This window comes from Sinocyclocheilus rhinocerous, unplaced genomic scaffold (assembly GCF_001515625.1).
Source record: "Sinocyclocheilus rhinocerous isolate Xijiao unplaced genomic scaffold, SAMN03320098_v1.1 scaffold564, whole genome shotgun sequence".
In the NCBI taxonomy this organism is placed as follows: Eukaryota; Metazoa; Chordata; class Actinopteri; order Cypriniformes; family Cyprinidae; genus Sinocyclocheilus; species Sinocyclocheilus rhinocerous.
The window spans coordinates 1519818-1547228 of record NW_015645070.1 but is presented as its reverse complement, the minus strand read 5'-3'; the positions used below and the strand labels follow the sequence as shown (position 1 = coordinate 1547228).

The following is a 27411-nucleotide window of genomic DNA, read 5'->3' as shown; positions in this document are numbered from 1 at the left end:
TCTACAAAGGCACCATCGAGAGCATTCTGACTAGCTGCATCACTGTGTGGTATGGCTGCATCACTGTGTGGTAACGCATAGTGAGAGCAGCTAAGAAGATCGTTGGTGCCTCTCTCCCCTCCATCCAGGACATTTACAACCCTTATTTGTATATTGTATAGGTTGTATTTTATATATATTTAAACTCTATTTATCTGTATTATGTCTATTGTTAGTGTTAAGTGTTAACTGTATGCATCAAGGGTCTGAGAGTAACGCAATTTCAATTTTCTGTATGTATGTGCTGTACATGTGGCAGAATTGACAATAAAGTTGACTTTGACTTTGACTTTGATACAAACCCTCCAGTGTGTTTGTTTAATTGATTGAAAGATTTGGAAAATTAAAAAAATTTGGGCTTGGCATAAATTCATTTTATTGAAACTGATTCCAAGATCCTCCCATCCACAGAGAACTTCAAGGGAGGTTGATTCGCTGTCTTTGCATTGATCTAGTAGTTTAGGAGGACTGACTATCATAGCGTGCATCAATGCAGAGCCCCGCGAACAGGCCCCAGTCACATGAGGCCCAGAAATGTTCAACTGCCTCCTCTAGCTGTCATTGTTTGCTCTGGATTGAGTTACACTGTCCCTCGGGTGGGTATGCGTGTTACTGTTGGTCTCTGATCCTAATGGACGATTTCCACTCTTACTGGAGGCAGGACATGCTCACACATACACACTCACACACTCTTACATACATACACAAACACAGGTTCAGCGAGTTGCTCTATGCCCCTAACCCCGACCAGATGTGATGTCCAAACAACGCCTTGGAAAAGCTAAAAATAGTTCGAGTGGCAGCTTACTCTTATTTCTCTACAATCCACTTCCTATAGAATAAGAAATTATGTAAATAACTACATTTCCGGTGAATGATGCTTGACCCTGTGGGTGGTTAACAGCATATTACGTGCATTGCTAAAGTGTTCTAAGTGGTTTTAGCATGTTGCTATACATTGCTATGGGTTTTGAGGGGGGTTTGTGTCATAATGAGTGGCTGTGGTATTCTGAATGTTTTTTTAGTGTGTTGCATGTCTTGCTATGGTGGTCCAAATGGTTTTTAGCATGTTGATATGCAGTTCCTATGGCCTTCTGAGTGTTTTTGTGTATGCATTCTACAGTATGTGGTTGCTTATATAGATCTGGGCATTGACACAGATTTCTGTCGACAGTTAATGGCTTTTCTGAGGTAAATGCAACATTAAGTGTCAATGCTGTTTTATTGACATCTTTCCAATGTTGAATCACTGACTGAGCAGTTACATGAGACATTTCATACATACATACATACATACATTAAAGACACTGGATAGCTGGCCAATCAGAGCACACCTCGCTTTTTCAGACCGATGAGCTTTGTAAAAATCGACGCGTTTCAGAAAGGCGGGGCATAGAGGAGAAACAATAATGTACAGTATGTGGAAAATAATGTGTTTTTTGAACCTTAAACCGCATAAACACATTTCATTACACCAAATACACCAAATACTGTTCTTTTTAGCAGCATCATATGACCCCTTTAAGTTTTTCTATATCTTTCAGCATATCTTTTGATATTCATTCATGTTTGTTTCATGTCATGTTTCATAACTAATAGTAAAGAGGAAGAGATGATCTTTCACATGCAGTACACGCTGCCACTTAAACTGAGACGGCTACAGCAGTCTGTGACATCACATTAAAGAATGCCAAATGATATTTATTGTTTAAAATCTGTGATAAAATTAGCAGAATTTGAAAGTTGAGTCTTAAAAGTGCCAAGCTTATTGTGATTTTTGGATGCCAGGTGCACTACAAATAATGATATTATGATATTATGGGCCAGATTTTCTAACAGCTTGCACTAGCTCAAACGGTCTTTTGGCGTTAAAATAGTACTGTCAGGATTTACTAAACACGCGTGGTGAAGAATTTGCGCTGAAAAGGTGTGGACACTGTTATTTTTGCGCCTGATCTTATTGAATATGCATTTGTAGGAGTTTCCCTTTCAGATGCAAAATTTCTGGGAGGAGAGTATTAAAATGTGTCACGCAATGCGATTTACTAACGTTTGCTCTCGTCAAATTACTGGTATTTCCGCCATTATTTAACTCCCCAAAAAAGCATGTCTTAAAGCAGGTGTAATTTGCGCTGTTCTTGGTATATTGCGCTGGCCATTATGGAAATGATCTGGTTGTGTCTGTGTTCTTTAATATGCCCATTGTTAGTAAATCTCCCGCAGAATTTCCCCTCCTATCGGCACTTTTATGGAATTGTGCTCTAACGCTAATTTGCCCTGTTTAGTAAATCTGGCCCTATGTGTTTTTAGCAAATTGACATGGCCCTTCTTTTACTGTTGGTCTATGCCTCCCTCATGTTATTGTTTTGAAAAATCACAAATCCAGCCACAGAAAAGTAATAGTACAATTTGAGATATCATTCATGTCCAAAGCACAAACGGTGCGGGCCAAGTTAACCACCAAAGTTTAAGGTCACGATGTAAGTAGTAACCAGATCATTTCTTTTTTTGTGACATGCATCCAAGTGAAAGAAAAAAATATAGGCTTAAGTTTGTTCTGTTCATCAGTTCTTGATTGAATACAGGCATGTAGGCAATTTTTAACTTGATTAAAAATTACAAGGTCCAAAAAAAAAAAAAAAAAATCATCCATGCATAGAAGAATTAAAATGCATTTAGAAAATAGATGGGATGAATTTCCATTTCCTGCCGACTTTAATTCTTCGATTTAGGGATTTGAACTCCTAACCCTAAATATGAGTGATACTGTAGTAATGGCAAAAACCACTTATATGAAATATAGCACTCTCGTAAATGGAAAATATGTAAACAACTCTTTTTCCAAAGAATAACAAGCATGTGTTGCAGAGCTTGCCAGGTCAAATGATACAGCCGTCAAATAAATTTTTCTTGTATTTCGTCATGTAAATTCACAATATAACAACTACATAAAACATTGTTATCATGTGCAACTAGATATGAGTTAATTAGGTCCAGCAATGAATGAAAACAGTTGCTTTTTATTGAAGCTGCAAGCTCACTGCTCAAGCTCAGTGCCAAGCACATTAGGTTTTAGTGGCTGTTATATGACATTTTCATCCAAGAAAAAGCATATGAATCATGCCTTTTAAGCTTCCATTTCTGCTTGAGTGGTGAAGCTATAGTGTGGCCCGCGGATGCACAGTGCGCCCTCATGAAGGTGCAAGTATGTTGTTTCCCCCTCTCTAGGGTGTGTGGGATTTGCACCGTGGTAAGCGTGTCATAACAGATTTGGTCGAACACTTCCTGGCTTGTCGTGTCTCAGTATAAAGAGAGCAGCATCTGCAGATGTGCTGTATGTGTGTGTGTGTTTGTGTCTATGTTTAAGGAACCTCCCCAAGTCTCCACCCACGCTCACTTTTTCCCAGAACACCACCCAGAATCAACCAGGGTTGTGTCTGAGTGTGATATCTCATGTTCATTCCTTTCAGATGTGTGTAGTTTAGGATTCTGAGTTATGAGTTTACGTCATACTGTACATTACATCTGCATTTTTTGTTTTATTGTTTTTGTATTATTAGGATTATTTTTGCATTCCAAATGTAATATAATAAAATAATGAAAGAGCAATAATAATAATAATATTTTATTATTATTATTATTATATTTTTATTGCACCTGCAGCAGGGCACCTTCTACTTCAATAACAACATAAACAAAACAACAACAATATTATTAATAATAATAATAATAATAATAATAATTTTATTATTATTATTATTAAAATACTGCGTGGCCTCCCCATTTAATGTTGCGCTGCCTTGAGCCTGGTAGTTTGTAACATTTGGTGGATCGTCCTTGGGTATTGTATTTGTGGATCTGTGGCTTCAAAAAGTTTAAAGATCCTTGGTTCAGACAACCCAGTTACACCTCCCCACCTTTTCCTAGAAATATTTTCCCACTTGTGTTAATCTGACTGCTTGTTGATACAAATAGTTACAGTCTCCCTCTCAAGAGTGCTTCAGTTAGTCTATACAAATACCTGGTCTGCGGTCCACAAGATATGTTTGCTTTTGTACAATACACCTCTTAAGACATCTGTTACGAGCCCAGCCTTGTACACAGCGCTGAGAAGCTTCCTGTTGCTTACCCTGTGTTTACTCTACAGCTCACCGAAGGAGGGGAATATCCTGTCACTGCATGCTTTCTCCCATCCATCTCCCTCTTTCTCTCATTCGGCCTCTCCAAGGGTCTAAACAACAGCAGAAACCTGAGAACTGACCCGTGAAAACTCCTTTATTTTGCCCTGTGCTGGAGCTAACAGAGGCTTTGATGGAAGTCCTTTCCCTGACACCCTGGAGAGAGGCTGATCCACTCTGTCTATATGGCACTTAACCACAGCTCTCAGACAAACACAGAGGGTGCAGCGTGGACACGGAACATCCGTCATGGCCGACTAGCAGAAAATAGACCCCTCAAGCCCTATTACACTCTCCTCTGTCAGGAAGGAGTTAACCCCGCAAAGACTGAACATTAGGGGCAAATGTTAACAGAGCGTGTAATTAATGTCATGAGTCCCCTTGACCAATGGGGCAGACTCACGCTGTCTGTTCTCAACAAGCCAACAGGATCAGAGCGTGCAGGAATTCATTCAGATCTCTTAATCAATAAGTAACCCTTATCGAAGGCAGATTGTATCCTACCTGCTGTTTCAGAGAAAGTAAACAGGATTAGCAGCTGTAGCAGAGCACCTTCCGCTTCCAATCATTTTTACATGCAAGAAAACACATGCAACGCAGAAGAAGTCACGAAATAGAGAAGAAACTATTTGACTCAAGAAACTGAATCAAACTCACTGAATCAAATTAAGCATCAAAGGTGAGCTGTTGTAGTACTGGGGATTTATTTATTTATTTATTACAGAATTCACAGTTCTTTTAGAACAGGTTAAGAGTGTTATCAGCGTATGTAATTATGATCTAGCAAAAATATGATCTGCCATAAATATGGAAAGAACAGACACAATCTGGCCTCAGGCATCGTAGAAACATCTGTCTGGTCCACAAATGGAAAAATCATTATGCAGCACATTCCAGGATTTAGTAAAGCATTCCTTTTACAGTAATTACAGTGATGGCAGGATTGGACAAAATTTGGAATTTAAGAATTGGCTTCTTTCAATTCATAAATTGGAATTTGAATTAGAATTAGCCACGCTCTATAGTATGGTAAATTGGTATTTGAATTGGAATGACAGGTAGTGGAATTTACTGAAGTGCAATTCAAAGAAATTCAATAGGCTTTCTGGGAAATTATGTACATGGGAAACTGGGAGTGTTAATGCTTCATTTGCAAGAGCGCCTGTTGAATTTTTTCAAAACACACTTCAAGAATTTAAAAACATAAACATCAAGAATTGTTCAACTTTTAAACTAAACTTGCTGTCAAACAAAGCTGTCAAGCCATCATTCAGAGCTTGTCCTGACAAACGTTCCTTTTTTCTTGTTTCAAATTAGACTTAGAATATATGAATTTTGAGATTCAACTAATTTTAATTCTACTTAAAATTCTATTAATTTTTTCAGTATAAAAAAGAAATTTAAATGACAAATGCAGATATTTATGCACTGTAGATACTTATTTACTTATTTTTAAAGTTAGATTTATTATTATTTAAAATATAATAATTAATTGAAGAACCATTTTTTTTATTCAGCCATTGAATTGAATCAACCAGAATTTGATTCTGACATTAGGACATTAAAGAATGTTCATGAAGATATGGATGGTACAAAGCAAACAAACACAGGTACTTGCTATTCATTTTAATTCTAAAAGAGCATCAAGACTGTGAAATGCTCGGCAAATGTTGCGAACGAGATCTGTGGGTAATTGACATGGTTTCATGACATCCAAAAAATTAGACTCGTCTGGGTTTCCTGGGTCTAACCCAAACACTGATAGCGATCACAAATATGATCGCATTGGTGTACTATTCCATGTGCGGGGAGAAGGGCACTGCTTTTCCTCATTGTGTGGCATCAGTCACACACACAGATGCTGGACTTTATCTCACAATTTGCATTCATTTCCCAGAACCTCTGGCACACAAGGTCAGCTACACCAGCCCAGTTTTTCATTCTCCATTCTCCAAGATGTCTGGGTAATATATTTACATAGTTGACGTGCTAGCCTGAGGTTTACTGATAGACGTATCAGGGACTGCTTAAAATATGTCCACATGTTTTATCTTTAGGGGTGAAGCTGGAACAAATTCTCATTCCTTGTGGCAGACCTGAAGTTCTGAAGTTGAAATTTTATCGATGAATTCCCAAAGCATACAGAGAGCTTATCGCTACAAGCGTTGTATTTGGCATTGGTTACGAATCCCCCCTTTCCCCCTTATGTTTTCTTTCATTCCCACCTTTTTTCCATTCACATCCATCTCTGGATGTTGTGTCTGTGGAAACATTCATCTGGGACCAACCGCTAATCAGCGTTGGTTGTTAAATTAGAAATATATTTTTCTCCACTTCTGGAAAATATCAGTTTGGGGAATGCATTTCTATGTGTGTTCCTTTAAAAGAGGATTGTATCACAAGGAATTAAATTCTGACTTTGATATACTATGAAAAAGAGCTTTTATTGAAACTAATCAGTTTAATGCTAATGTTGCCAACGACCAGAATAACTATGATAACAGTTAAATGGTGGGAGGTTTATCAAATCTTGTGTTGTTCCTGGCTGCGTGTAGCACCTACAGCTCTGTAAATTCTTCTGATGGATCCCAAAGTAAGAAACAAGTGTTTTTTGTACTAGAAGAAGTGCCTTTTTTAAGCTAATGTTTATGATTGAGACCCAACCAAAGGTCCTTGCAGGAACGGTTGGTATGTGGATGGATAGATATTTTTTATATGAAAAATAATAATATTTATAATTTTTTATATATACTACCATTCAAAATTCTGGGCTCAGTAAGTCCAATTTTTTTAAAGAAATTAATGCTTCTAATCGGCAAGGATGCATTAAATTGATCCAGTCATTGTCCATATAGAGACTCTCCATGTCCCTCATATGTCACTGGCCAGCAGTGATGACGAAAGACGTCTGACTCTCTTGTCAATGGTGGTTAGTGGCCCTACCACATGACAGCATTCCTCAAACCCTGCAGTCCCACCACAAGCTCATATTTACTGCATGTGGTAGAAGCGCCACACTGGAACCACAGAAAACACATGACCCAAACATAAACTGCATACACTGATGCACAAACACACACACACAATACGTGCAAAGACTCACCATCGATAGAGTCTATCATCACACTAACAACATGCAAATGGTCTTGCTCTCCCCTTTCTGTTTTAATCTTTCTTTTTGTCTTTCCGAGCAGACATCCCAAACCAGACCATATGGTAGAAGACTAGAGGTTTCAACATTCTCAAAGCTAATGCAAACAGATCTGTGGTTTTGCAGTGTGTGAGAATAAAGATATAGATACTACATCTGCAATCTCGAACTCTGGGCTTCATGCGGCTGACATGATCCTTTTTACTTGTAGCCTCTGTACTGTCATCAAAATGACATTGATGACCTTGTCATGTGAAATGAGTACAAATCCTGTTCTTAGGAAATTTAATTGACCTGGTTTAATTGGGTTTAATCGCTTTCACAGAAAATTTCCTCTCCTTTACGATGGCTGTTGACCGTGTTATGAGATGGACATCCTTTCACATAGAGCTTTCCTTCATATAGACTTCCCATTAGCAGCCATTAATAAGTGTGGGGAGTCATTCCTTTGATTGTGAAGTGTCTCAGTAGTTTTAGTGGTACTTGGCTATTATCATTCTCCAAGGTAACACGCAAAAGCTCCTTTTATGTCTTCCCTGAACTTTGGCCAGCTGGATGCGTTTAGGAGGGTTATAATGTAACAGAGGTTCAAAAGACTTCACTACCTTCCATTTACCTCTCCTGCCGTTTGTGTTGTGTTGCTTTAATATGCTTCCATAGGGGTCTGGCTCTTATAAAAGCCAGATGGGTAAAGAAAAGAGAGTGGGGAAAGTGGAGATGAGAGGGAATGAACATGGTTAAGAGTGAGATCTTTAGTGAGGAAGATGGAGATTTTGTTATGGCATGTGCCATCAAAATTAGATGAAGTCAATGGGAACTTTAAGTCATGTTTAAAATGATCACTAAAATGTTTCCTAACAGGCACGAAAGCAGTTTTCTCTGTGTAAATCCAAGCTTCTGTCTTAACAGCGACAAGTTAAATTGAACTTTGCTGCTCTCTTGGTTGCTCTTTCTGTGGCGTCAAGTTGATTGAGATAAATATCAAATTATTTACAGTTTTTTTAATTTATATATGCAAGGTACTGTATATGGGTTATCAGACTTAAACAGATACTAGAGTTTTTATTTTATTTTATATCTGTTGATGTTGGATATTTAATTGAGCATGTTAAATAATTTTTTAGCAAATCAGAAAATAAATGTCCAGTTTTTGAATATTATGTAAAATGATAGATTTTTAGTTTATTTATTTTAAATGTATTCATTTAGTTTATTTATTTTATTTATAGTCTTGGACTTTTCTTGTTTAGCAGCTATAATTTTTTCCCCTGTGTTTTCAAGTCCTTAATTTGTTACAGTTTTTGTGCTAGTTTACAAGTAAGTGTGCTTCATTTAAAGTGACTGAGATTGCTGCCTTGTTCAAATGTTGTTGTCTTCTTAAGTGAGGCACTTAACCCTAGGAAGAACCCTTCTTTGGAGGAACTGTCCCTGTGATTAGTCCAATGTAACTTAGACCACCTCCATGCAATCATGTTAGTAAATAATGTTCTCATGAGCCTTGCGTCACTGAAACCAGATTTCCATGGATACATGGTGGGATACTGTAAAATTTTACAGAGGTCTGGTGGTGTGACATGGGCGAGCCTGTACCTCACCTCCATTATAAAACTCTGGACCAGGCTGCCTTTGTATAAAAAAAGTCGTAAATAAATAAAAAAAACCCCTCAATTTATTCCCCATCAGCGAACAGCAAGCCTGCAAGGAAAAGAACAAGAAAGAAGGAGAGGGAAGTCAGATACGAAACAAACTGGCTCCCAGAGCACTTTACTGGAACCACTAATGCTCGCTGGCCCTCCAACGCGGCCTAGTGTTTCAGCCAAAACCCTACTCTGAGGCAGAGAGGGCCACCAATACAGTCATTATAACAATTCTGTTTCTCCTTCTCCTGGTTTACAGGCAAACAGGGTTATGTCATTCAGACTGAGAGGCCCCACTGCGCAGCTGAGAAGGTTATGGATTCTACATTTAGTTACAAATGTTGTTGACATGAGTAGAACTGGCAACCACTTCCACTAGCTCCTCTTTCAACCAACCGTGGATGTTCTTGAAATGTTCTGCTATGCTCAGAGGGATACTTAACGTATTTTTGACTATTTTTAAAGAGTTAGTCATCTCTTACTCACTGTCGTTCCAAACCCATATGACTTTCTATCTTCTGATGTTGTTACAATACCAGCATTTCAGTAGTTACCAGTACTCCAGTATTAAATTTGAGGGTAACATAGTAAAAACAATTGGAACTACACTCTCAGGAAAAAGATATGCAAGTTGTCACTAGGGCAGTACATTTTCAAAAAGTAGACCTTTGTACCTTATTTACTCCTAAAGGTGCATATTGATACCTTAAAGGTAGATGTTAGTGCCCAAATTGTACATATTAATAACTTTTGAAAGGGTACCGCCCCAGTGACAGCTTTTGTACTACTATTTTTTGCTATTTTATGTGACTATTTGAAAATAAGAAATATTAAATGTGCTAATTATTAATGGTAATAGTAATTAAATACATTAACAAAACATTAGCATTTAGCCTTCACATATCTATTTTGACGTACATTTGTCACTCCCAAAGTTTTGCTTTGTGTGCTTAGCAACATGTAAAATATGACTTTTATTCTTACTTTGAATGGGTGATAATCACTGAAGTTGTCAATCACTTCAGTTTAGTGTGAGCTCACTCTTGCAAAAACTTGTCATAATCAATGAAGCGTGCCGAACGTAATGAACTCGCTGTAACCAAAAACGTCAGTGTTTTGAGTGGTATTGTGTCTAATTTAAATTGGCCATTGCATTCACATGCTCAACAGACAAGTCTGTGATTGGCTACAGTGCTCAACACTTCAAAAAATATGTAATTAGAAACCTGTGAAGCTCTTTACAATGTTCACACAAAAATACATGGTATAAGGCAATGCCTGGTATCATCATATTTTTGACATTTCAGTATCGGCTTTGTACAGTTTTGACAACACTACTTTATCAAGTGTCCAAGCTGCTTGCTCTCTTCCATACAGTGAATGTCAGTGGTGACAAATGGTTGCCAAAAAGACCACTTTCAATCAATTTGACTATATTTCAAGTCTGTGATAGCTTTGTGTACAGTCAAATTTAAGTTGAAAATCATGTTTAACAGTTGTAGTCACCATTCACTTTCCTTGTATGGAAAAAAACTGCTTTGACCTTCTGCTAATGATATACTGTATGTTTTACGTACTATGGAAGAATGAAAATCATATGGTTTTGGAAACGACATGAGGGTGAATAAATGCTGACAGAAGTTTCATTTCTGTGTGAACTATCTCTTTAAGCCCTAAGACTTCATCATGAGATAAGGAGGCCCAGACATGTTCTCTGACGTGCTCAATTGCTGAAATTCTTGAAGAGCAGATTGATGGAGTGAAATACTTTAGATTCAAAGTGGTTTCATGCGGTACAGTACGCTGGGCCTCTGGATCGGAGCAGATATGCTGCTGTCTGGTCAGACAATGCCCTGAAGTGAGATGGATCTATGCTAATCGCCAAGCCTAACAGTACTGACAGTGAGGAGAATAAAGACTGAAGAACCGGCTGCCTCATAGCGCCAAGAGTTCTTCATCTGCGCTCAGGAGAGGGAGTGAGAGGGAGAAAGCGTGCTGTGTATTTACACAGGTGTGTTCCTGTTCTTGGCAACTGTGCTACAACAATATTGAAAACAGGCTGCTGAGCTTCATGAACAACCTGAACGAGGGGATGATGTTTCAGTCAAATCTCGGGTGCTCCCCCTCCTCGCTAAAATATTTCTTTATCCGAAATGCAAGTCATGGAATGCCTGGCGATTCGAGTGAGTGCCTCAAGATAATACAGTCTTTAATTTTTTTGTAGTCAATGCCAAATTTTCCTTTTGATCATGAATCTGTTTGAGAGTTGAGTTTGTCTTTAAACATTTACATTCATGTGTTTAACAGATACTTTCATCCAAAGTGGCTAACAAATGAGAAACATAAGCAATTTGCCTTATTTGCTTGACTAGATTGAACTGCATAAATGAACGTTCACTTTTGAATGAGTCGTTCACCGGTTCTTTTCAGTGAACTGAATGATTCCTTTATAAATCGGACTGATTTGTCAATTTCGCTGACTCTCTCAAGATGATCAGTAAATAATCACCGAGGATATTTTGAAGAATGGTGTTAACAAACCCATCTTCTTTCATTGTATTGTTTGTCCATATAATAAAAGTCAATGGGAATCAAAACTGCTTGGTTACCAACTTTCTTTAAAATATCTTATGTTCTACAGAAGAAAGAAATGCATATAAGTTTGCAGTGAAATTAGGTAAATGATGACAGAATTTAGATTTTTGAAATTTTGGTCTGTTCCTCACACAAAACTATGACTTGGAATATGGGATGCAAGTTACATGGAACACTTCTATGACATTTTCTCAATGTTAATGAAAAAAAAACTAAATAAAGGTGCTAATTGTTCACTCCACAGAAGAAAAAAAGGAGCTAATAATGATGAATGGAATATGGGATGCAAGTTACATGGAACACTTCTATGACATTTTCTCAATGTTAATAGAAAAAAAAACTAAATAAAGGTGCTAATTGTTCACTCCACAGAAGAAAAAAAGGAGCTAATAATGATGACCAGTAAGGGTGAGTATGTAATGATGGAATTTTAATTTTTGGATACACTGTTCCTTTAATTGCACAAATGTATAACCATCCCAGTGTTATCTACAACTACTAGCAGATAAATTATGACTTTTAGACATTAAAGATTGTACATTTCCATGATTTCAGGTTTCATGATTTTAAATTGAGACGATCGAACCCATAAATGTCTTTTACAGCATCAGTTTTTGATATTGGGATCTCCGCAGTGTAGGGATACAACTGTTTAACAGTCATACAGAATGCCACATTTAACCAAAGACATCATTTTCTGGATGAAACTTCAATCGCCTGGGGTCTGTAGAGTTGCATGCCCCACACAATGTGCACAGTGTGCCAATGAAAATACATGTTTGTTCTGCTTCTCCTCAGAGCTATCCATACCATTACCAATGCTTTTGGATAGAAGTTTTCCAGGAGACGTTTTTCCAGGAGGTCTTACTTCTAAAAGGATTGTTGTGGTTGTGTACTCACTTTAAAATGTAAAGCAGTCTCACATGGCCAAATAAGCATATAGAACTCTTGCCAAGAGTGAATATATAATATTCAAAGTGCAGAAAACTGACTCACTTTTAATTGTTTCATATCGGTTACGTAGTAGCTTGTTTTGATTGATCAAGGCACTTTATTATGCAAATAACCCCGCTAAGTCTGAAATTTCTGTCAGATGCTTGGAGACATGTCAGACTTCACCCAGCAGAGATGGAATGTAGAAGACTGACTGGGTCAGGGTGTGTCTTCATATTGGGACATGTTTGTGTGTGCAAGCTGTGAGTAAGGCCATGTCTTCTGTCTGGTCCTTGATGAGGACCTTTGCTGGTATGTGGACCTTGCCTCATGGACTGTTCATGGGCTTGCTATGGGAGACTGGAACTGTGGCTTCTTTTCTCCAGTGGCCTCTAGGCACCATAAGGAGATACAGACATTTCAAATACTTGCTTTGCAAGTTAGGGAGATAGTTTAGGGAAAAAAAAGAGCTAGAGAAATCTCGTCAAGAGCCCACAGAAGCAATTATTGCATTATGAATCACTAGTGTTGGAGGTAATGCACATAATAATTTTTTTTTTCCAAGTAACATGTTTACGTTTGCACCATAATATCCAAGTTACTTTTTCAAATAACACATTTTTCAGCAGAATTTTTAAACATATACAATTTATTTGTTTTATTGATTTACTATTTAATTTATGTATCTATGGACACAATAAAATGCTATTTTCCTTTACCTATGTTTTTAACATAAGTAATGCAATTTTGGAAGACAATACTTAAAAGTAAATATTACATTTGGTAGATATGTGGGGGCATGTTCGAACGAGCCGTTTTAGGTAGGTGTGGCTGACTCTTAACTTTTATAAAGAATATCTCTTTGGATTTGAGACTTTAGTCTTTGCAACTTTACAGATCTTCTTTATGCACCAAGAGCTTGTAACACTCCAAAGAGAAAGGAAAAAATGAAATTGCATCATATGACCCCTTTAAAAGTAAAAAATATGAAGAGTTCAGATGCAAAAGCCTGTAAGTGCCATCTAAAATTTTCTTCTAAAATTGTCATTTTTCTTAAGCTCCTATGCTTATGTTCAGTTATTTTACTTTAATGGCAAAGAAAAGTGAAATTACTGAACCTACACATGCTCATTTTAGAAGAAAATATCAAACGTCACTTAGAGGCTTTTGCATCTGAATTCTTCATATATTGTTGCGCATTTTAGATAAAAAAAGTATAATGTCAATAACCTTTTTCATGAGTAGCACAATATTGTAAAAATAAATTTGTCAAATCAAATTTATTTGTAGTATATATTGCCCTACACAAGAATATACTATATGTACGCAGATGGAGTTTTTATATATTCAAATTATATATGTAAGAGCTGAGCTGAGCAATAATATAATTGCATTTAAAAAAAAAAAATCAGGCCATTGAGATTTGTATGTAGTATATATGTGTACATTTTGTGATGTCTAATTTCTGATATGGCTGCAGTATGCTGTGTTTTCTGCAAACTGGTAACCCAGGTTGTTGAAATATTACGGGATAAACTGTAAGCGGGTGGAATCACACAAACCAAAACAAAAACAGACATTCCGACACAGAAAGCACATTTTCAAAATGGAACAACTAGCTGTAGTACTGTTTTTCGGAGAAACAAGTATGTGATCTTAGCATGTTTCCTGAATATCTGTAAATGTAATATGCCATTTTTATGCTTTAGTACAGTCAAAAAATTACCTACAGCATGTCTAACGTCTGAATAGCTAAACTTGTCTTCAGTACAGTTAGGGATTTGATTCTTTAATGTGTAGAGTTGGCAGGGAGGTGGCACTAGTTCTCTCCAGGCCAAATTGACTCTGACGTTAGGGAGGATATTCCTCATCTGTTGGCCATTGTTGGAGATAATGGGAGCCATATTACATCAACACTACATCATAGGCAGCCTTTGACCCCATCTTATTTCCAGTGATGCCGCTCTGTGGCACTGCCAAGATAGCAATCATGCATGGAGCTCAATGGGATATACTTTCACCTCAAACCCAGCTCAGAGTTGGCTGAGGCTCTGCATATGAACACAGAATGACTAGAAAGTTGGGGCAAAAGCAGAGGATTTGGGGTGGACACACTCGATGCAAAAATACACCACATGTTAGCAACTGAGGGCAAGTTAACCGGAAAGCTTTATTAAACATGGGCATAGCCGTTATGTCTGTGACCATGAGCTTTTATAGCACCAGAGCCTGTAGAGGCTTTACTCAATGGCCTGTGTAATCTATCAAATGACTTATGTCAGCCATAACCAGGGCTTTTGCGGAAATTGGCTCATTTGCTTTCCTTCCAGACTGGAAACTGTGGAACTGTCGATCTGTTTTGTATTTTTTTCTCAACGAGGCATGTTTACAAGGTTTGTTTACAATGATAGAATCAAAGTGCTGCTGCAATACAGAGAGACTTCTCCCTGTCTGTGGTCGGTTGTGGTTATCGTATGCAGATTTTGTGAGCCACTCTGAAATTCCAATAGGTCAGGCTTACAAGCTGCCAAATAATTTTAGTCGGATCTATTTCACATAATAGCTTTGAAGATATCTGAGTAAAATCACAACATCTGTAAACGGAAACAGAGTTTGGTATTAAAATATTCCACATATTGAAATATTTCTGTAGCGCAACCGATAGAACATACCGCTTACAACGTTAAGGTCAAAAGTTCAATTCCAAGGGAACATAATGACGAAAATGTTTAGCTTGAATGCACTTTGTTGCTTTGGATGAAATGGAAACGTACAGCACAACAAATTTCTCTTGAATAGAATATTTTATAACATGTATACATATAATAAACATATAATATTTTATTCACTTAAAGTCTGTGTTTACTGAAGTTTATTCAGCTGCCTTTCTAACCATGCTACTTTAAATCCATAATGTTATGCTTTGGAACTTATTACAAGGCTCTCTGGAATACTTGATTTTGATTGGTCTGTTGCAGCATTTTGAAAGTCAAATAAAAAAATATATTTGTCCATTATCCTTGTAAACAATTTCATCCTAGTTTATTATAATTTAAATTTAGTGATATTTTAGAATTTAATATATTATTGTTATTTTTTATAAAATATTTAACAATTATTTAAAAAGAAATAAAACTCATTTATTTATTTATTTACCACTAAAATATTCTCACTTTTTGGAAAAGAAGCCTTAATGTGAACATTCTTCTGTTCACCCGTGGAGGTCCCTGTTAGTTATTAGCATTTACTGAGTACAGAGAAAGAGAGACCTCAAAGCGTTGTGTGCGTACCCCCTAGACCGCAAAAGTTATTAGTTGTGTTAGACGGTGTCTATAATGGTTTAAGCACCAGGGGCCTCCGAAAGAGCCGTTTTGCTGTTAATTAGAGGGCAGTGATTTAGCCCCGTGGAGAGGCAGGCCACCAGTGCACTCACTTCCCCTCATCTTCACACTCGAAGTCACGGCTCCTCCTGAGCTATGAGTCAGGCCTGCCTGCGCGGCCCATGCCAGACAGGAAGCCCCATCTGCCCTGCGCCCAGGCTCATCATTTGCCAACGGTGCATGGCCTGATTTCGGATGAAACTGTTTAAGTGAAACAACAAAGGTTCTTCTGCAAACCCCCGCTGACTGTGTGCTTGATCTTTATAACTTTCGTGCATCTTTATACTCTCACACATGCTGAACAGTTTCAGGATTCATCTCGTTTCCTGCGCAAATTGGCTATAAAATTTGGTCTCATCTTCACCTAAGTCAGAGGTTCTCAGACTTTTTCAGGTGGCAGATTAACTCAAATTCATAATTTTATTTATCATTAAAGTTATCTAGACTGCTGTTAAATTTAAATGAGCTGACTGTTCGCTACACTGAAAAAAATGGTCTAGGATTTATTTTGAAAGTATATTTAAAGGCTTCACATACTTTCAAACACTTGCTACTATAATCTACGTGCATCAGTGTTCATGCACAATGCTGATATAAACACATTTGCAAAAAAATTGCAGTGATATTGTTATGGAGTACAGGTGGTTTATATGATTTCTCCCATCCCAGATGTGGTCAGTTACCATAGATGATTCACTGCCTGTCAGCATGGGTCGATTTTAATCATTGTTATATGTTTTAGGTCTTCCATATGTGTCCTGAGGACCTGCATGTCTCTCTATCTCTCTGCTGTTTACGCTACAGGAAAAACCATCGTCAGATTAGAGTGGTCTGCCTAATCTCAACTGCTTCCACATTACTGCAGAAGTCACTTTTAAGGGATTTCCTTGAGCCACCAGATGCAGGTGCTCTTCAAAGATCAAAAGAGACCAAAAGTAAGCCTGCTCAGATCGTGATCTCAAATAGCCTGGTTTTATCCTGTCATGTACATTGTAAAAATGCTTTCTGTCTGCAGCTGTGATTTGAATCCGTAGAACATGAATTTCCTCCACATGTTGTTCTGGCTCACAGACCGGTCCTCTTGTGGATACAGAGAATGACTGTCATTTGACCTCTTTTCATCAAACGAATGTCGGGCTGATTCCAGTTAACGTAACGGTAACTGGAGTTTAAGTCATTATTTTTACAGCACTGTAGCTATAAATTATGATGAAATCTTGTGTTTGGATGCAACTTGTTTGAATGATCATGGCAGGAATGTTTTGCCAACCAGCATCTGCAATTTGCTAAATCATAGATAAAACAGAAGTGATTAAACAGAAACACAAGCAATGTGTTTCTTACCAACCTCTATATGAGGCGTGTGTATGCATATTTTTGTGTATGTATGTATTTATTTATTATTTTTACATTTAAGTCCAATGTAAGGAAATTCATATTAAATTTTTAATATTTATACAATTCACAGATTGAAAATGTATGGAAACCCATTAACCTTATGCTTAAATCAACAAGTAAACCAGTGTTTGCATATATATATATATATATATATAGGAATGGAGTTATTTGAAGGATTTAATTAAGTATTTTCAAGTGCATTTTTGATGCATTTTTTAATATGTATATTTTTTACTTTACTTGAAAAGTAATTAATCTGACAATTAGTCCAAAACATCCTGTGTAAATAGTTTAAGTAAGAAAAACGAGTACTATACACTATGGCTGGGTATTGACACAAAAATGTCACAATTTTATATATTTATTTAATACACGAGTTTCACAATTTGAGTTGAATTACTGAAATAAATGAACTTTTCCACGACATTCTAATTTATTGAGATGCACCTGTAGATGTAGATCAGTTACAGTAGATCAGTTACAAAAAAAAAAAAAACTCTCTCAACTAATGCTGTTAAGTATACAGGGATCCATGGCAATTTATACATTACTACAATATTAAAGGTTAAAAATAATAAATGATTTGTATACAAAAAATAAAATTGCACATATGGTGTTTTATAATAATTATATTTATAATAATAACTTTAAACTGTACTCCAGTTTGTTTTTTGAAATATAAACATTTAAATGGTGGCTGTCATAAAAGCTTTGAAACTAAAAATCGATATATATTGGTTCATAAAAACGAAGTTATTTAAAGTTATTTTCAACCCAGCACTACTGTACAACACCATTTAGATTATTTATTTATTTTCAGAACTACCTGCTCAAATCTACTATAATTTGAAAATGGTCTATTGTAGTGGAAAATGGAAAGAGGCATTTGCCCTCTTCCGTCAAACCCAGCAAGTGAGCCATGGCAAAGTCCAGCAACTCGAACCACTGAGCAAACACAAATTACAGTTTAGACTTTCTGTTGGACTGTGTTTCCATAGTTTCTCAGTGTTTCATTGAAGAAACCTTTTTAATAAACTCAATAAATAAAGATTTAACTGTAGTGTTGTAGACCCAAGTCATGTCAAGCCCTGAAATCTGGACAGGAACTTGGAATCCCTCTTCCTCCTGGCATATTCTAGGGCACCTATTGCCAGCCGTCCTATAGTCACACCCTGCTGACTGACTCTAACCACCACCGTCCTCTCCAACGTTGATGTCAGCGTTTGGAGAACGTTACTACAGTGTTATCCTCTGAGTGCGTGCAAAGTCTTAGGGGCCCTTTTATGATGAGTGGGATCTCCCAGAAATCAGTGCGCTTTATAGCTTTTATATTGACTAAATCTATTTAGCTCTAAATCCCTTGTTGAGAACAAGCCAAGAGTGCCTGGATAATCCTATAATCTTTGAGAGGTGGAAAAATACACCATCATTATCTGGGGAACAGTTGCATAATTATAATTTGTCGCAGTTATTAATGACTGCATTACATTGTTGATTATGTCACAAGACTCTTCTCTGATTATGAAACCAAACCCACAATATAAGATATTTTGAGCTTTCAGAAGTTTGGGCTCGGTAAGATTTTTTAAATGGCTTTGAAAGAAGTCTCTTATGCTCACAAAGGCTGCAAACGTAATATATTTCCCAATATAGAATTGCGAAGCTGTATTTTCTGCAGCCATCAGTCCAGTCTTCAGTGTCACATGATGCTTCAGAAATCATTCTAATATGCTTATTTGATGCTCAATATTTCTTATTATCAATGTTGAAAACAGTTGTACTTCCCAATGTTTTGTGGAAACCTTGATTCTTTTTTTTTTCCAGGAATCTTTAAAGAAAAGAACAGCATTGATTTGAACATTATAAATAAAAGACAGTCTTTACTGTCACCGTTGATCAATTTAATAGGTCCTCTCTTTAAAATAAATTCATAAACAAAAATCTTGGTGATCCAACTTTTGAATGGTAGTGTAGTGTCAAAATCCAAAATGGATTTTGAGTGCCACTTCCAAAAAAGTCTACAGTATGACTATGGGAATACACACTACTGAATACATGTATGGTTTACAATATACTTTGTAACATAACTGACTATCTACTTAAATGCAGTACAGTCTTGAAGGGTAAATATGATATAGGTAGAAGAATATGTGAAGTCAGAAAACAATCGTTTAAGTGAAACCATGTCCTGGGCCGCACCATCTGGTGTTCTATGAGGGGGGAATCCCACACCGCTGGTCTGCTGTTTGCTCCGTGGCCGCTCAGTAACACCACTCTGGACCACAGTCATTAATCTTTGTGCTTTTAGGTTAGGGCCTCCTGCTGAGTCCAGTAAACGTAATGCAAAGCAAACACATAGTAAAGTTAGGTTGATGTAAAGCATGAGAATGTGTTTTTCTGAGTAGACCATGTCTTGTTAGGTGCTTTGTTGACAGGAGAAATCATGAACACGGCCAAGGTATGAAGAAATTTGGTCAATAAGGTTCTCTTTATTAACATTAGTTAATGCATTTAGTATCACGAAACAACGATAAGCAACACATTTTTGCAGCATTTATTACACTAGGTAGATGCTAAATTAGAAATATGTTCCCCCCTCCCCCCCCAAAAAAATATACAGCATTAACTAACTGTTAATTTGTACAACTTAAAATGCTAAAAAATACTTGTCACGTAGTTTGTAGATCGGGAAGGAGGAGGCGGGAACCGGCGAACATTTAAACAATTTAATCAAATAAACAAACACAAAATGAAAGTAAAGCGGCAGCCCCTCGCGGACGACTGCCACACACAAAACACAAAATAAACTCCAGGCCTGGTCCTCTCTCGTCCGACACTGTCGTCACTCCTCCCTTTTATCCTTCCGGAGCTCCTCCGTGAGACTCGAGACCGGTGAGTGGTGCAGGTGTCGCTCATTATCAATCACTCCACTGGCCTCGCTCCGTTCCCACGGCTCTCGGCCCCGCCCCACTCGTCACAATACTATACACTACTATTCAAAAGTATGGGGTTGTTAAGATGTTTCTGAAAGAAGCCTTTTATGATCGCCAAGGCATTTATTTGATCAAAAATACAGTAAAAACAGAAGTATTGTGAAATATAATTACTGTTAAAAAGAACTGTTTTCTATTTTGATGCTCAAAAATATTTCTTAATATTATTGTCAATGCTAAAAATGGGTTTGCTGCTTAATATTTTTGTGGAAAACATCATACATTTTTTTCAGGATTATTTGATAAACACAAAGTTCACAATCAATTTAATGCATCTTTACCGAATGAACAACATATTAATTTCTTCTTACTGACCCCAAACTTTTAAAACAGTAGTGTATTGTAGAAATTAACCAAGATTAATAAATACTGTTAAAGTATTACTCATTGTCAGTTCATGTTAGGTATTGCAACTAATGTTGACATATAAAACCTTATTGTAAAGTGTTTCCAATTCTTTCACATTTGCATGAAATAATGTGATAGCACGTTTATGTAAATTATTTTTTGCCTGTTTTCCAGACCTCGTCTAATGCCTCTAAAGCACTTTCTATCTCATTGCCTTCCTAAAGATTAAATAACAACTTTGTATGTGGTGACTGATTGAAAGAGAAGTGTTATTTGCCATTCATGCGACAATATAAACCTTGCCACAAAAACATTTTCATTCTATGTTTTTACTGCTCATTGAATTTTCTGTTCAGTGGTTCAGTACAAATTGGTAAACACAATTCTTTAAATATAGGTTGAATCATTGAGCAAGAAAAAGCATTAAGACTCGCCACACCCCAGCCTGAATCGAGCCTAGAGGTATTTGAATGTCTCACTGTTAGATATGAACAAAGCTGTCCGTCATTCCCGAGCTTAAGGAACATATTCCTACTGATGCGAGGAGTCATACAGTGCGCGGTGCCCCTGACCCGTCCCTGATTCGGAGAAGTGCCATTTTCATGACTGAGTGCTCTTTAGTGTCAGATAATGACTGTTCTCAGATCAGGGGGGAGAAAAGCTAAACGAGTGGATTTTCTGGTTGGGTTGACTCTAATACCACCTTCTCTTGACCGTCGATTTGTGTTGAGTGAATGTACGGTGAGAATTGACACTGGATGTCACTCCACTTGGTGTGTTTTTCCAGAGACAAGCAAACACGGAGGTGGAAAGACGTTCTGGAATGGGGCTTTTCAAAGTTAAGACGCTGAGATGCAGCCTAGGCTGACAAACTAGATCCAGAAGAAAGAGATAAATGCCTTCTTTCCTTGTTCTGACATGTATTCCCATTGATAGAAGGATTATGTGAATCTGAATGTGAATGAGCAGAGTGTACACAGTAAAGGCTTTACCCATTAGCATCTACTGTACGAGGCACACCCAAGATAGGCATTGACTGTCCTGTCATTTCTGTTTGACTTATGGAGGGATACTTATAAAAGAAATTTTCTTCACTTTTTTCTGCTGTGGTTTTTGGTCGAAGCCTAGATTCTCCAGAGCTTAAGTCACAAATTCTTTGAGAAAACTCTTATACAAGATCTTCCTAGTCTTTGGGTGTTAGTCAAACTCTGATTTCTCAAGGTGGTCCAGGTGGTCCTCCATTTGCAAAGAGTCTACCGTTTGAACTCGGTCGGAAGGGTCTTTGTTCCGTTTCTTATTGTCATTCACATATATTGTCTGTGGTTGTTTTGTCAAATTCCTCTGTACTTCTGTCAAACATTCCTCTCCCCCTCCATTGCCTACTCTTTTACTTGCTTCTCATTAAAAGTTCAGGGGGAGACAGACGGAGAGGAGAGGGGGGAAAAAGCTTGTTTGGTGCTGGCCTGGGGGCCTCGTGCTCTGTTGTGGGAAGCAGCGTGAACGGTTAATGGAGGGAGGTCTCACTCAGGGGGAGATGACACCCACGTTTACAGAGGAACGAGGTACTGTAACGCTCATTGATGTCAGAACGTGAAATGGAAAGTATGGTGCCCTTTTGGAACGGAGGAGAGTGACTCAGGTGACAGGACGAGAGGAGAAGAGTTTAAATGCAGTGAGAACTCTCTTTATGGCTCTGGCTGGACCGCTTCCCGACCTCCTGCGTCTCTTCATGAAACAGAGCAGACCTTCCTTACATGAAAAGCCGCAGTGACAGCACCTGGTTGTTATTTGGCCTAATGGACTGGGAGCTTTACTCACCAACGAGCAAATCAACTTGGGGGGGCTTGTTGCTTTGTTGCGCACTCACCCGCTACCTCTTCCATCTCTCCCTTGTTTTCATCTTTCTCTCTCTTTTTCTTACCAAGGTTATTATAGTTTTGCAAATTGATTTTTTAAATTTTACTACTATTGTTGCATTCATGTTATGTTTTAGTTTAGGTTTAATCAGTTTAAGCAAACCAATAAGCCGTTTGTGCACAAATACATAAAAGCCAGAGGAAACCGTTTAGGTTGCCCTCTTTTGGCTGGTTGCCGTGAACGCATTAGTCCCTGCTGGTAGATGTTGCAACTACTCTTTTTCCATGGATAGCCACTCAAAATTAGCTGTTTGTTCTGACTATATATATATTTATTTCCAAGCCACATATACATTGCTAATATGATATATTATTTATGCATTATAAATGTATTCATTACTTATTTTGTATTTATTTATATATTTATATTTTGTGATTAGAGTTATTTACATTGTTATTAGAGTGATTTGTATAGCATTTATATATATACACTGCTGTTCAAAAGTTTGTGATCAGTAAGGTTTTTATTGTTTTTTAAAGCTTCTTATGCTCATCGAGGCTTTATCTATTTGATCAAAAATACAGAACATTTTTTTAATTTTGTGAAATATTATTGCAATTTAAAATAACAGTTTTCTATTTTAATATACGTTATATTTAATTCCTTATTCTTTATAATTTATTCCTGTGATGCAAAGCTGAATTTTTGATGTGTTAAATGGATAAAAAGTAATAGTAAAGACTTATATTGTTAGAAAATATTTCTATTTTGAATAAATGCTCTTTTTAACTTTTTATTAATCAAAGAATCAAAGAACAAAGTATTCAACAGGATTCAAAAAAATATTAAGCAGCACAATAGTTTTCAACCCTCATAATAAATCAGCATGCTAATTTATAATCAATGTTGGAAACAGTTGTGCTGCTTAATATTTTTTGGGATGTGTGAGACTTTTTAATCAAAATAGAACTTTTGTGTTACACTACTATTCAAAAGTTTGCGGTCAGTCAGCATATTAGAATGATTTCTGAAGGATCATGTGACATTGAAGACTGGAGTACTGGCTGGTGAATATTCAGCACTGCGTCACAGAAATAAATTATATTTTAAAGTATATTAAAATAGGAAACCAATATTAGAAATTGCAATAATATTTCAAAATATTACTGTTTTTTCTGTATTTTTGATCAAATAAATACAGCCATGATGAGCATAAGAGACTCCATTACAAAACATTAACAGCATTTTGGGGGCCTGAAATGCAAACTTTTGAAAACAGTACAGTTATCTTCTCTGCACTCTTAAAAATATAGGTGCTTAAAAGGTTATTCACAGCGATGCCATAGAAGAACCATTGTTGGCTCCACAAAGAGCCATCCAGTCAAAGGTTCTTTACAGCTGCAGTCCGTAAGTTTTGCCTCTTTGTTGCCATCTCTGTTTGAAAACCTGGAATTGCAGCTGTGTGCGGAATTACCTTACTTGCGTGGGTTGCGAGTCGGCACGGCTCCAGCGCGGATGAATCTAATGCTTTGAGGAGTATGTGTGGCTGTCAGTTACCGCACCGGTGTGGATATTTACTGTACTTCAATCACAGATTCTAGCCTACATCTTGGAATATGACCCAAATAAGAGAGGAAAAAAGCATTACCATAAATCTCGCTTCCAATAGTGATTAAATTTAAAGATCGGTTAGCTCATATCACATCAAACCGTTCAAATTATTATTATTGTTATACTTTATTCTCAAATGATTAATGTTAACAACATCAGCATTGGTGACTATGAGTATAGTGTGTATTAGCGTGTAGATTTCAATTTCTGTACAAAAAATATCTAATCAAATCAAATTGTCATACACTTTGAATTTCATATTAAGCAATTCTTTTTAACCCAAAAAGCAAATTATGCTCCCTTCGAACTGGTTTTCTTTAAAATACAAATCTTTGTAATCCCAGGCTATCTGTAATCAGAAGCACATTTATAACTGGAATATAATTTTATTTTATTCACATGTGTTTTATAAAGACATAATCCTTTATGGATTACAATCCGCCAAAATAATACATTTAATTATTCTGGCTGCTGTGAGAAAAGGCTATAAACGATCGGCCACCTGCAGGAAGCTCACATGTGATAGCATACTAGCCAGGACAACTTCTTTATGTTTACAGACATGACGTAATGTAAGTAACGTAAGTGTCGTGCGCTTTGCTAACTTCTTTATGTTTACAGACGTGACGTAATGATGCAGCGGCATGCTCGAATTTCCCGCGAAAACCTACCCGTATCACTCAAATTAGAAAAATTAATTATAAGCTAACCGTTGTGATTCGGGCTAAAGTAAGGCGATAGTTTTGAACACTGGCTGGTTATGTACTTGCTGAAATATTGATTTCGGATCATTTTCAACCAAAAAAAGTTATGGACTGCAGCTTTAAAGAACCATCTCTTTCTTACCTTTTTTATAATCTGAAGAACCTTCTTTCGCCACAAAGAGCCTTTTGTGAAACAGAAAGGTTCTTCAGATGTTAAAGGTTCTCTATGGAACCATTTAGACAAAAAAGGTTCTTCTATGGCATCGTGAAGCACCGTTATTGTGTAAACTACAAAAGACTTTGAGTGTGTGTAAACAACAAAAAGACAAATTTGTGAATATGGTGGCGTCATGCACATGCTTATTATGTGTTCAGTCTATAGGCATGTGCGCAATTGCGTAGTGTTTCTTTCAAAGTGTTGCATACCCTTTTTGTTTACTTTGCATTAATTATTATTGTTTTCAAATGAAGTTTTCATCTCTTAAGGTCCTTGCACACTGAGTCCGAAATATTCGTATGCGTTTTTTCGTATTCGTCATCCAACAAATTTGCACACTGAAACCTTGCACACTGAGTCCGATGCGTATTAATTAATCCGTTGCGAAAAAATCCTCAAAACAGTACTAAATGGAGTCTTCAAGCATTGAGGATGGTTTTGTTGTCCTCTCTCTTCTTAAAAAGAGAAAAAGAAATATTGGGTCCATCCAATCACGGGCGATTCAAAGTTTACTTCAGGATGTCAGTGGCTCAGTTTGATGCTTTGCTAGCGATACTAGAGCCACATGTTAAAAAGAAGACCACCAATGTCTGTGAACTCAGTGTGCAAGGATCTTTACGGTGCTTTGTGTTGCGAGACGAAGTGGATGAATTTGGCAATCGCCATTCTGGATTTTGGCGTTCGCTTGTATGGTGGCTCTGAATTGTCAAAACATCTCTCAAAATGCTTGCTACGGATGCGAAAAATGCAGAAAATCGAAAGTTTCAGAGGAAGCGTGTAAACGTGATTGACACAACGTGAGGTCGTATTTATTTTTCAACGTGCAAAAATTTCGGACTCAGTGTGCAATCGCCTTTAGTCTTCACTTTTAGTATCTAATAATAATTTTGCCTTTCTTGATATCCTGTATCTCCACCTGTCTTCACCCTGTAAGCTGTGCAGTCTACGTGTTGTAATGCATCCTTGTGGTACATTTTCTCCAAGTGAGATAGGGAGGACCACATGAGGCATGGTGCACAGGATCCACCAATGACTCGCACATATAGACCACGTCCTTTCCTCGACTGCTGACAGACAGCAGTTCAGAGAATCCCTAACTTCTCTTTTTCTTTCCACCCTGTCTCTTCCTTCTCTTGTGTTTTTGGGGTTTGTGGAGAATGCTGACATGAGATTTCCTGCCAGTGTGATTTCCTGTTCAGAGCACTATTACTTCATTCAGAACGTTTTTTTTTTTTTTTGGCACTGTGCTCATCCATCATCAGATTCCTTGAGGACGGAGCTCTTTGTGGACATACAGCTCATATGTCTTCAAATCTGAACGGTCCAGTCGATTATTCCTTAACCTCGTTCTCCTCTCCCATATCCTGGGACAGACCGTGCCTCTTTCCATTGTAAAGTGGTTTAGATTACACTTCCTCATTGTTGATTTCTCCCTCTTTCATCCTCCATAACTAAAATGACAAACACATTTCTCTTTCAACTCGCAGAACACAGTTCATTTGTCATATCTCGCTCGCATCTCTCTCTCTCCAGGCCTGCCATGAAGATACAGCGGCTCAAAGGGGGTATGGCTTCGCTCTGCAGTCTGGGGCCTCCTAACAAGGTATCTGTGTATCTAATATTCAACATGTGTTTTAATGTTTCCACTGGAGGTCTTCGTAAAAATCATTTTTTCCTCATCAAAACACGAACTTGCGAAAGTGAAAACAGGAGAGGAGCAAAAACAAAGGTCTGACTGTAAAACCCTGAAAACTTCCAGCTCAGCATTCACTCCTTTAAATCAAAGTGCCGCCGTTGAGACCAAACAGTGAGTCAGACACTGGAGGTAACACAATTTCCATGCAAATTCGCCATGCTTAATAAATCCAAGTTGTCGAAAAACCACCCTTTGTGAGTGGCGATGGCCTCGCTTGCACGCCTCCTCCGAAATGTCTTTCCATTTCCATGTCTCTCTCGCTCTCTGTGTTTAACAGTTGAAACTTGAAGAAAAGGATCAATAAAACATTACGTTTCATCATTTTTTCCATTCTTTAATTTTCACCACAAAGCTGACATGTTTTAAGAGGTGCAACCTAATATTGCCTGAACTCCAGGACCCACCACAAAGATCTCTGGGTAACGGCAAGGGGAGGAAGTGCACAGACAGGAAGACGGGCGTGTATGGAAAAGCACACTCCACTTGGCTGCAGCAACACGCCCTTAAGTAACAACATATGGCAGCGGAGGAATTCTTCTGATTGACGGTCGCATGAACGTCACCCTGTCGCTGTGGACACATGTCCATGTTGGAGGACTGATACGACTAGCCGTACCTAATTCCTTTCCATGTTCTCATCTTGGAGTAGGCATCACAATGGGTATGATTCATGG

General features: G+C 37.5%; 1 long non-coding RNA gene across 1 annotated transcript; it reads left to right on the top strand.

Annotated features, from left to right (window-relative positions):
* The first annotated feature begins 13982 nt into the window (after positions 1-13982).
* On the top strand, positions 13983-26644 carry LOC107705372 (uncharacterized). The gene is made up of 3 exons (XR_001636063.1): positions 13983-14071; positions 16718-16848; positions 26575-26644. It is a non-coding gene; the product is annotated as an uncharacterized LOC107705372 (long non-coding RNA).
* The last annotated feature ends 767 nt before the right edge of the window (positions 26645-27411 follow it).